Source organism: Myodes glareolus, chromosome 12 (genome assembly GCF_982192425.1).
Source record: "Myodes glareolus chromosome 12, mMyoGla1.1, whole genome shotgun sequence".
Classification (NCBI taxonomy): domain Eukaryota; kingdom Metazoa; phylum Chordata; class Mammalia; order Rodentia; family Cricetidae; genus Myodes; species Myodes glareolus.
The window spans coordinates 53,927,892-53,937,364 of NC_142037.1; positions in this window are offsets into that span (position 1 = coordinate 53,927,892).

Consider the following 9,473-nt stretch of genomic DNA (forward strand, 5'->3'; position numbering starts at 1 on the left):
TAACTATTTATCTATTCTTCAACTCCATCAAGGACTTGAGAAGGATGTAATATTACAAGAAGTACATTGTAAGCAACTTTTAACACTCTAGAATTGACAGAGACATCTTGCTGCCTGGAGAGTCACAAAAAGTTCTTTTGTACCATTGACACATCGATCTTCCATCTTCAGTCTACAGGCCCATAGTATCCAGAATACTTTTCCATGAAGCAAGAGATTTCCAAGACAGTTTCAATGTGTTGGCAGTTTGTCTGTCACTTTTTTCTGTGTCCTGCAGAATGTCTAGCAGACTCTTTCATGAAGCAGGAACACTGAAGGTTTATCTCACCTTTAGGGAAGTTCAGCAGTCATTTCTCTTTTGGTCCTGCATGTTGAGATAAGCAGTCCAGGACAGATCATTTTCTTGCCCAAACGACTAGCAAACACCATCAGGAGCCAATTGATATTCATCTTCCTCTTGAAGTAATTGGTACTGGCAGGAGCAAATGTGACTCTATCATTAAAAGTTCTAATGTCTTAACAAAATTTTATACTATATTCTGTAGTCGTTGAAAAGTATGGAGAATCCCTATCCATCTGAAATACATCTCTGTACATCTAGAAAATCTAACTCACATTACTACAAACTTGACAATTAAAAATAATTATCTATTAATCTATATTTCTTAACTATGCGTTACATTTCTTTTCTTTTTCCGTTAGACTTGTTTATTCAAGTATCCGAAAACACTCTTTCCACTTCCTCCCCTCCTCCCAATACCCTCCCGCTCCTCCCACTCCCTCTCCTCCTCCCTCACCATTCCCAAGAGCAGTCTGGGTTTCCTGCCCTGTGGGAAATCCAAGTTCCTCCCCCCTCCCTCCAGGTTCAGGAAGGTGAGCATTCAAACAGGCCAGGATCCCAAAAAGCCAGTCCATGCAGACGAAACAAGACCCAGTGCCATTGTCAATGGCTTCTCAGTCTTCATTTGGACCTTGGGGGCTCAGTCAGCCCCCATGTCAGCCACATTCAGAGAATTCGGTTTGATCACATGCTCGTTCAGTCCCAGTCCAGCTGACCTTGGTGAGCTCTCATTCGATCGGTCCCCTTGTATCAGTGGGTGAACGCACCCCTCGCGGTCCTGACTTTCAGTGCTCCAATGTGGGTCTCCATCTCTATTGTCGGATGAAGGCCCCCTCTGATTTTGTTTTCCTTGCTCACGATCTCCCTCCCTCTGCTTCTCATTTGGACCTAGGGAGTTAAGTCCAGTGTTCCAATATGTGTCTCTATCTCTATCTCCATCCATCGCCATATGAAGGTTCTGTGGTGACATGCAAAATATTCATCAGTATGGTTATGGGCTAAGGCCAGTTCAGGCACCCTCTCCTCTGCTTCCCTTAGTACAATCTGGGAACTTCTCCTTGGGCCTGGGAACCCCTCCAGAATCAAGTCTCTTGCAAACCCTAAAATGGCTCACTTAGTTGAGATATGAACTTCCCTGCTCCCATAACTATCCTTCCTCCCTCCCCCCCCATTCCCCCAAGCCATCCCCAATCCTCCCCCTCTCCCTAACCATCTTCCCTTACTTCCACCCCCCACCCCCCATGCACCCAAGTTTGCCTGACAATCTTGCCTACTTCTAATATCCAGGAGGATAACTATACTCATATACTCATATTACTCTCAAAGAAATCTGCATGTGAAAACAAAGCAATCTCTTTTCCTAAGCAACATGTTCTTAGATCCATATTTTGAATTCAAGATACCTTTAAAATATATATGTTAGCTAAGCTTAGCAATCCTCAGACTCAAATGTCTCTCTGTAGTCAAAAAATTCAAAGAAAACACAATAGTATACATAATCCAGACTCTCTGTGTATATTCCAATTTTAAATGTTTTATTGTTTTTTACTTTTTAAATCTATGATTGTATGTAATTTATCTCTTTAAAGACTTTGTTTTATTTTTGAAAAAAAGAATGCTTTTTTTATAACTCTACTCTTCTTTTTCCCCAAGCCTATGTACATTGATCCAACAGTGTGACCCATTTAGAGGTCTTTTATGTCTGAATCTGTCCTATTGTGTATCTGCCATTTTTTACTATCTTGAAGAGTTTTTAAAATGGTAAGCAGCTTGGTTGTAGTGGCTCTGAATGTTGGCTCCGTCTTTCTCTACTTCTAAAATGGTTGAAGTACCATCACTGTCAGATCTGGGACCACCAGGTAGGAACTGCACTTAGCCCCTTAACTCTGAGAGTGAGCATGCAACACATTAAACTTTTCTTCCAGAGCAATAGGTAGATATTTCATGCAGAGCATTGTATGGCCTGAAAATATCTCTGTGTAAAGTGGCAGGAATCCACCATGCTTTCCTGCCTGCATTCTCTATTCATTCTCTCATTATTAAGGTTTCTTTCTATCTTTACTCTTGATATTTCCCTTCCAATTCTCTCATTCTTGATAGTTTTTTCTACCTATTTTATTTTTAATATTTTCCTTCTGTCAGTCTCATTTTTAATGTTTTCCTTCTAGCCAATCTTAGCTCTATTTATCTCTAGTCTCTCCCTTATAGCTTATAAACCCCAGCAAAATCTTTTAGGCAATATAAAGATTACAATGTTTTTCAAGTGAATGATAATAAATACAAAACAGACCAAAAAAGACAGCATGCTTTTCATATCACTTACATGACTAAACATTTTATATGTTATAGGTAAAAAACATATTATCCCAAGAACCAACAAACAATTATGCTCATCAATTTGTTATAAATTATGTGGTCAAACAAGGTGTTCTTGTCAGTTCTTTTACTGTCAGCCTTCATTTCGTACTTACAAAGAAAGAACCAATAACTGTATTGCTTATCTTAAAAGATACTCTTATAAGGAATCTTAAAGAGATCTCAAATCTAAACTTTTACCTATAAAAACGAATTATATTTAAAAAATTTTAAATATTGGGGTCCATACCCACTCAATAATCATTATATTTAATATCAGGAGATTGAGGACAGAAATGTGTATAAGGAATTAATCATTGCCTTTGATTACCAACCAATCCTAGCAAGGAAAGTAAGTCTTCAAGTAACAATTAGGCTGCTTTGTAGTTCTGACCTAGCCATGTGTGATTACGAACTTCAGATTGTTTTTATGGTTTTTTTTATCTGAAAGCTATTGTCAAATCATATTATCTAACCCGAAATTGTTTAAAAGCTTTATTTCACGTAATGATACACAACAAACTCTGTAACTGTTTTTCAGCATTAAGAATCAGCTTGGCTTTTGGGACTTAATTGTTTTTCTTAATCATTAGCTTCAGTTATGATCTATGCAGCTCTTTATATGAAACTTAAAGGCCTTGACTATGTAGCATTTCTCTGTAGTTATTTTTATTCATCAAAAGTCTGTATAATCTGATTAGCTAATTTAATTAAGATAATTAAAATTATCAATTAGATAGAACACCTTAGGGAAGAATTATCTTCTTGATAATCCACAGATAAAAATGCCCAGTAGAGTGGGATGTCTCTGTGACATAAACACACTACTTTACAGGCAATAAGGTTTGCCCATATCCATTCACACCATGTCAGATACCAGAAAGATTGCAACAGCAAACATGTGAAGACATGGCATAAAGAAAAGACATTCCAGGATCAGAGGTCTTGAGGCCTTGCTTGACCAAGGTTTACCCATAAGACAAATTCCTGCTGATAGGCCGACATCTTGATCTTCTATTCCACTTGTTGCTTCTCTTACATGGCCATCAGCACTTACCTATATTATGTTTCTACAGAAGGGGAAAAGTTCATTTAGTCTGATTTAACAACCTATATTATATTTCTACAGAATGGGGCAACAAGTTCATTTTGCCAGAGACTGAACACCTTTCAAAACATTCTCTTCATTGGTTTTTAATCTAGATATTAAAGAAATTAAGTTGATTCTTTGATAATTTAATTACAATTTTCTTCTTGTTATCAATAATCTTAAGACAAGCCTCTCCATGACACAATTAATTTCCATCAGACCAAATTAGACTGAACAAATATGCCCACATTTAATACAGTGCTCCCGGGTGGCAGAGAGCATGGAGAAGGAAAAAGAGAGAGAAATTGGGGGGACCACGCAAACGCCAAAGACCAGGTGTTGCTTTTCAGGACAGTATTCTAAATAGCCTGTGAGAGTGGTCTACAGCATGTCTGGCTTCTTTGGCCCTCCTTGAGGAGGGGTCACCGTTTGGCAGGCTTTCTCTGAGGTGAAGCCAAATCAAGGCAACTCCCAGGGGAAGGGGTTTCCAATGATGAATGTCAGGAGCTAGGGTGAGGCCCCTAACTTAATGTTACTCTTCTCACAGGTGATTGGAAGATGTGGTCCTTCTCACTCTCTCTCTCTCTCTCTCTCTCTCTCTCTCTCTCTCTCTCTCTCTCTCTCTCTGAATGAGGAAAAGTAGTTCTCTAAAGAAATGGCTTTTGGGAGAAGATCTTCACCAACCCCTCATCAGACAAAGGTCTGATCTTCAAAATATACAAAGAACTCAAGAAACTAGACACTAAAGCTCTAAATTAACCCAATTAAAACTGGGGTACTGAACTGAACAGAGAATTCTAAACAGAAGAAATTCAAATGGCCAAAAGACACTTAAGGTCATGCTCAACCTCCTTAGTGATCAGGGAAATGCAAATCAAAACAACTTTGAGATACCATCTTACACCTGTCAGAATAGCTAAACTCAAAAACACCAATGATAGCCTATGCTGGAGAGGATGTGGAGTGAGGGGAACACTCATCCATTGTTGGTGGGAATGCAAACTTGTGCAACCACTGTGGAAATCAGTGTGGCGGTTTCTCAGGACAATGGGAGTCAACCTACCTCAGGACCCAGCAATTCCACTCGGGAATATACCCAAGAGATGCCCTATCATACTACAAAAGCATTTGTTCAACTATGTTCATAGCAGCACTATTTGTAATAGCCAGAACCTGGAAACAACCTAGGTGCCCCGCAATAGAAGAATGGTTAAAAAAGCTGTGGAACATAAACACATTAGAGTTTTACTCAGCGGTAAAAAACAATGACATCTTGAATTTTGCATGCAAATGGATGGAAATAGAAAACCCTTTACTGAGTGAGGTAACCCAGACCCAAAAAGAGGAATATGGTATGTACTCACCCATGAGTGGATTCTAGCCATAATTCGTGATCCTAGAAAAGCTAAATAAGAAGGTGAACCTGAAGAAAATCATATAGTTATCCTCCTGGATATTGGAAGTAGACAAGATTTCCAGGCAAACTTGGGTGCACGGGGGTAGGGGGGTGGGAGTAAGGGGAAATGGTTAGAGAGAAGGGAGAAAGGGAGGATGGGGGATAACTTGGGGGAATGGGATGGGGGGGAGGGAGGAAGGATGGATATGGGAGCAGGGAAGTAAATATCTTAATTAAGGGAGCCATTTTAGTGTTTGCAAGAGACTTGATTCTAGAGGGGTTCCCAGGTCCAAGGAGAGGTCCCCAGATTGTTCCTTGGGCAACAGAGGAGAGGGTGTCTGATCTGGCCTTGTCCCATAGCCACACTGATGAATATATCGCCTATCACCATAGAACCTTCATCTGGCGATGGATGGAGATAGAGACAGAGACCCACATTGGAGCACTGGACTAAGATCCCTAGGTCCAAATGAGGGGCAGAAGGAGGGAGAACATGAAGGAAGTCAGGATCATGAGGGGTGCGTCCACCCGCTGAGACGGTGGGACTGATCTAATGGGAGCTCACCAAGGCCAGCTGGAGCTGGACTGGGAGTGATGGAGCATGTGATCAAAATGGACACTCTGAATGTGGATGGCAATGAAGGCTGACTGAGAAGCCAAAGACAATGGCACTGGGTTTTAATTCTACTGCATGGGCTGACTTTGTAGAAGCCTGGTTTGTTTGGATGCTCACCTTTATAGACCTGGATGGAGGTGGGAGGACCTTGGACTTCTCACGGGGCAGGGAACCTTGACTGCTCTTAAGACTAGAGAGGGAGGGGGAGGTAGGGAGGAAGAGGTGGTGAGGTAGAGGTGGGGAGGGGGAGGGAAAAGGGAGGCAGGAAGGAGGTAGAAATTTTTAATAAATAAATAAATAAATTTAAAAAAATAAAAAATAAAATAAAATAAAGAGTAAAAAAAGTAAAATATAAAAATTTGAGTTAATTAAAACACACACACAAAAGAAAAGAAATGGCTTAGAGGTCAAAAACACCTGCAAGTGAGCCTGATGACACAAATTAAATCCTAGTGACCCACATGGTTGAAACAGAGGATCTAATTCAGAAAATTTTCCTTTGATATCCACGAGCAGAACTTGGCATTTTCAGGAAATAATAATTTGCAAAACAAAAATTCTCTTTGTACAATTCATTGATCTCTGTTCTTAAGTATAGGCATGTTGAAGACTTGCTAATACAAGTAAGGTTAAATTGTCACCATTTTTCAGAAAAGTGAAAATCTTCTAAAATAAAATCAATACAAAGATTGAGAAAAGTTAATATATTAAATGAATACTAAAACTAAAATTTAAACATTTTAATCATAGATTACATAAATGTATATTAAAAAATTAAGAACATGAAATTTCTTCAGTTTGATTACCCTTTCTTACTCTTTGCACCAGACATCATATATTTCATTGTGACAGTTCCATTTTTAATGTTTTAAACCTATATTGAATATTTTAGATATAGAAAATATCTAGACTATTCTTTCTAACTTCTAATACAGTATAAATGAACGATGCTATATAATACTAAAACCTTCTGCCTGTTTTCATGTTTATGTTTCTTTCAAGCATCTCAGTGATATCTCTTATCAGTTTTTCATATGCAAATTGCTTTTACATATTGAATACATTTTATTATTTTGCTATTGTTTTATTAAGTTTCATTAAAATTGGCAACACATTTATCTGGAAATCTTATGAGCTTTTACAAATATTTATTTTTAGAATTTTATGGAGTTTATTTGATCATATATGTGTTTCAATTTCTCTGAGACAACTCCCATGTTCCTTTCTACCCAACATTGTGTTCTTTCATTTTTAAAAATCACATTGAGTCAAATTACTGTTAACTCACATCTTTAGGGACTGGGTATTCCCACCATGGAGAAAATGATTTATTAGTACCAGGACATTGTACCATTGTAATACCTGAATATAACTTGTCAGGGAAGTAATTATTGTATTTTGCAGAGTGCATAGGCTCACACTTTCAAATTCATTTCACAAATTCAGTAATGTTTTAATATTAAATCAGAAAAAATACAAAATAAAAATCAAAATTTTAGGTCACTCTTTCTGAACAACATACACACAAAAATTTTCAATAAAATACTTGAAATTGAATTTAAAAAACATGAAAAAGCCTATTAACAAAGATGAATTCTGTTTCATGCCAGAGAGGTAGCTGTTGTGCTGATACAATATTATATACCTTTTATTCAAGAGACTGGAACTATTTTTGTACCTTTCATTGGAAGATAATATTCAGCATTAAAATCACACTAGACTGTTATCCTGCTATACTTAGATTTTTATTTACCCTGACTTAAGGGAACAATACTGCAATCAGCTATACTGACTTGTACATCTCATGTAATCAACGTTTGCAGCCTAAGCTAATGCATAGTTATAATCTAAAATTATATACCTTTCCAAGCTCTTGACCACAAATAATATCTGTGTATTCCAATAACCATTTGAAGATAATAACAAAAGTAGAGGTTAAAAGCACCTTTGTAAAATATATATTTATATTGACCACAAATGCAGATATTTCTTGATAAATAATAAATAAACAAGGTACTTGTTACTGTGTCCTTTGGGGTCAGTGACTATATCCCTTTTATAGCTCTACTTAAGATTTCTATATATTTTCAGGAATGACTATTTGGTATTGGCCAAGCAGCACTGACACAGTTAATGAATAAAGAAGCTGTGGATTTGCAAGAGACCAAGGGTGAGGTATGTGGAAGAGCTTAGAGAGAAAGTGAATTGTGCTATAATTATAATTTAAAAGATTTATATATATGGTCCAAATTTCTTTCCTGTCAACATTTTTGTGCTGTTCTGGAAAGAGAGAGACAGAGTAAGGAATTAAGGTATCTACTTTAAGAAATATTAATTCTTCAAGAGGTAAAGAAAGAACAAAAAGCAAAGAGAGTGCGTTAGAGAGACTGCAGGTTATGCCACTGCAGTCACATGTATGTACTGACCATGGATCCTTGATACTCCTGTGTAAGATTTATCCACTTTCATAATTTACTATAATGACTAATTGTCTTATATTTTTCTTTGCCATGAATTACTATAATTATTCAATATATTTAAAATATATAACATATATTTATGCCATAGTGTGATGCAATATAGATAGATAGAAAGATAGATAGATAATAGATAGATAGATAGTAACTCCATTCAATTACTCCTCTTATTATTTCAAGTACTGTATTTTCTGCATTTTCCTGTATGCATTCTGCTTCACTACAATTTAATATAAAATAAAACATCACAAGGATAGTCCTTATTTTACCCGTCCTTCTTCCCCAGGTGTTCAATAATAGTAACGGTAATCCTCACAGTTATGACAGGTTTAGAAAAATGTGCTTAGTTTCTCTTCTGCAAACTGCAAAGTTAAAATATATGACAAAGTTTCCGTGAGATAATGTCTTTTAAGTCATTTGCTTTTATATGTAAAATTAATTACACAAGCAAGATTAAAAGCTGATACACTCAGGATTTATTCCTTTTGCTTAATGTAGCATATTCTCTATGAAAAACTGTTCAGTTGTAATGTTCATTTTATTTTTTTCCACTTAAATCATCTAAAAGTTTGCCTAATGATATCTAACAGTTCATTATTTTCCCTGCCAATGTGTTTTGTATATAGATAAGATATTTTCCCATATCATTTAAAACTCAGTCTATCATAACTAAACCAGACGATTCTATGATAACAAATCGTATGTGAAGCTTGTATTTTTGTAGTCGTAGAAGACACTAAAAATGAAGCCACTTTAAAATTGTTACATATTTTTCATGGAAAATTGTTCTTAATGCCAAAATAAAACAATACTTTTTAATGATCTGAAATTTTGGAAACAGAAGAATATCTGATTACACCTCATCAGCATAATCATTTAAATTAATAGAAATGGAAGTAGAAGTCTATTATTATAACATTTTAAATGCTTAAGTGCTATTCAGTGAAAAAATAATGTTCTTTTATTAAAGGTATGCTTGTTAAAATAGTAGATTTTTAGTGATGTATGATAGATTTTCTTTCCTTGTTTACTAATTCACATTAATAGTTTTCTCTGTAAGAGCCCATGTTACCTTTTGTATTTATTTTCTTTGGATACTTTAAGGTCTATGGTAATTTATACAATCTAATATCTGACAGAATGTTATTTTTAAGTATTATGTTAAGAACAAATAAGTCTAATTATCTGAAAACAGATAA